This window comes from Neodiprion virginianus, unplaced genomic scaffold (genome assembly GCF_021901495.1).
Source record: "Neodiprion virginianus isolate iyNeoVirg1 unplaced genomic scaffold, iyNeoVirg1.1 ptg000069l, whole genome shotgun sequence".
NCBI lineage: Eukaryota > Metazoa > Arthropoda > Insecta > Hymenoptera > Diprionidae > Neodiprion > Neodiprion virginianus.
Window position 1 is genome coordinate 12,501 of NW_025804465.1, and position 2,500 is coordinate 15,000.

General features: G+C 54.4%; 1 non-coding gene across 1 annotated transcript; it reads right to left on the reverse strand.

Moving 5' to 3' along the window:
- Nucleotides 1–353: 353 nt before the first annotated feature.
- LOC124309941 (small subunit ribosomal RNA) lies at nucleotides 354–2,257 on the reverse strand. Its single transcript, XR_006909507.1, has one exon. It is a non-coding gene; the product is annotated as a small subunit ribosomal RNA (ribosomal RNA).
- Nucleotides 2,258–2,500: the final 243 nt, after the last annotated feature.

Below are 2,500 nucleotides of genomic sequence, written 5' to 3' on the forward strand. Positions count from 1 at the left end.
CGGAGCGGTCCCCTCTCGGCACCGAGTCGGCCGGAGGCGCGAACGACCCGCCGCTGCTCCGCGCTGGACGCGGAGCGACGGGTCGACGCCTCGGCGCGAGTCGGTCGTCAGGCGGTTTTAGCCGGCGACTGCGCTCGTCGCGACCGCGGCGAACGCCGGACCCATCGGATCCGGCGTCAGCACCGCGTTCGTTGTCACGACGATTGTGTTGCGCGCCGCGGCAACCGGGCCCGACCGTTACGTCGTTCAAAGTTTTGTGTAATTTTGTTCGCGACACGTGGGCGTGACACGCCGCTCTCGCGGCGAGACAGCCCCGCGCGCTTACGAGTCGCTGCTTCGGCAGTACGAAACGTTAATGATCCTTCCGCAGGTTCACCTACGGAAACCTTGTTACGACTTTTACTTCCTCTAAATGATCAAGTTTGGTCATCTTCCCGGCAACATCGGCAATGCCGAGACATTGCCGCGTACCAGTCCGAAGACCTCACTAAATCATTCAATCGGTAGTAGCGACGGGCGGTGTGTACAAAGGGCAGGGACGTAATCAACGCGAGCTTATGACTCGCGCTTACTGGGAATTCCTCGTTCATGGGGAATAATTGCAAGCCCCAATCCCTAGCACGAAGGAGGTTCAGCGGGTTACCCGGGCCTTTCGGCCAGGGAAGACACGCTGATTCCTTCAGTGTAGCGCGCGTGCGGCCCAGAACATCTAAGGGCATCACAGACCTGTTATTGCTCAATCTCGTGCGGCTAGAAGCCGCCTGTCCCTCTAAGAAGATTTATTTGTACGCCGGTAGTAAAAACCGCCCGACCGAGGCCGGGGGCCTTCGAGATACCGGAAGGTACGCCTATTTAGCAGGCTAGAGTCTCGTTCGTTATCGGAATTAACCAGACAAATCGCTCCACCAACTAAGAACGGCCATGCACCACCACCCACCGAATCAAGAAAGAGCTCTCAATCTGTCAATCCTTCCGGTGTCCGGGCCTGGTGAGGTTTCCCGTGTTGAGTCAAATTAAGCCGCAGGCTCCACTCCTGGTGGTGCCCTTCCGTCAATTCCTTTAAGTTTCAGCTTTGCAACCATACTTCCCCCGGAACCCAAAAGCTTTGGTTTCCCGGAAGCTGCCCGCCGAGTCATCGGAGGAACTTCGGCGGATCGCTAGCTGGCATCGTTTATGGTTAGAACTAGGGCGGTATCTGATCGCCTTCGAACCTCTAACTTTCGTTCTTGATTAAAGAAAACATTTTTGGCAAATGCTTTCGCTTCTGTCCGTCTTGCGACGATCCAAGAATTTCACCTCTAACGTCGCAATACGAATGCCCCCATCTGTCCCTATTAATCATTACCTCGGGGTTCCGAAAACCAACAAAATAGAACCGAGGTCCTATTCCATTATTCCATGCACACAGTATTCAGGCGAAAATAGCCTGCTTTAAGCACTCTAATTTGTTCAAAGTAAACGTACCGGCCCACCTCGACACTCAGTGAAGAGCACCGCGATGGGATATTAGTTGGGCCGCCCCGGAGGGCTAAGCCCACCGGTAGGACGTCCCACAATCATGCCAGTTAGACACCGCGAGCGGTGAACCGACAGCGTGGGACACAGATTCAACTACGAGCTTTTTAACCGCAACAACTTTAATATACGCTATTGGAGCTGGAATTACCGCGGCTGCTGGCACCAGACTTGCCCTCCAATGGATCCTCGCTAAAGTGTACTCATTCCGATTACGGGGCCTCGGATGAGTCCCGTATCGTTATTTTTCGTCACTACCTCCCCGTGCCGGGAGTGGGTAATTTGCGCGCCTGCTGCCTTCCTTGGATGTGGTAGCCGTTTCTCAGGCTCCCTCTCCGGAATCGAACCCTGATTCCCCGTTACCCGTTACAACCATGGTAGGCGCAGAGCCTACCATCGACAGTTGATAAGGCAGACATTTGAAAGAAGCCGTCGCCGGTACGAGACCGTGCGATCAGCCCAAAGTTATTCAGAGTCACCAAGGTAAACGGCGGACGGGACGTACCCGCCGCCGATTGGTTTTGATCTAATAAAAGCATTCCTTCCATCTCTGGTCGGAACTCTGTTTGCATGTATTAGCTCTAGAATTACCACAGTTATCCAAGTAAATGTGTGTACGATCTAAGAAACCATAACTGATTTAATGAGCCATTCGCGGTTTCACCTTAATTTGGCTTGCACTGAGACATGCATGGCTAATCTTTGAGACAAGCATATGACTACTGGCAGGATCAACCAGGGAGCTTCGATACAAAATCTCGGCTCGGACGTGCGCCACCCATCGCCGACCGGGTCTCGTAGCCCGGTCGGCCCGCGCGTCTACTGTGTGTTTCGGGACTGCACGCAGGCAGCCCCGGTTTCCGTGTGCCGCCACCTCGACACTCGGCTTATAGGCGTTCGAACGATCTCCCGTACCCGTCGGCTAGATTGAAAGCGTCTGGGATACGTTGTTATAACGTCTCTGGTCTTTGAGTGTACGCCTCGG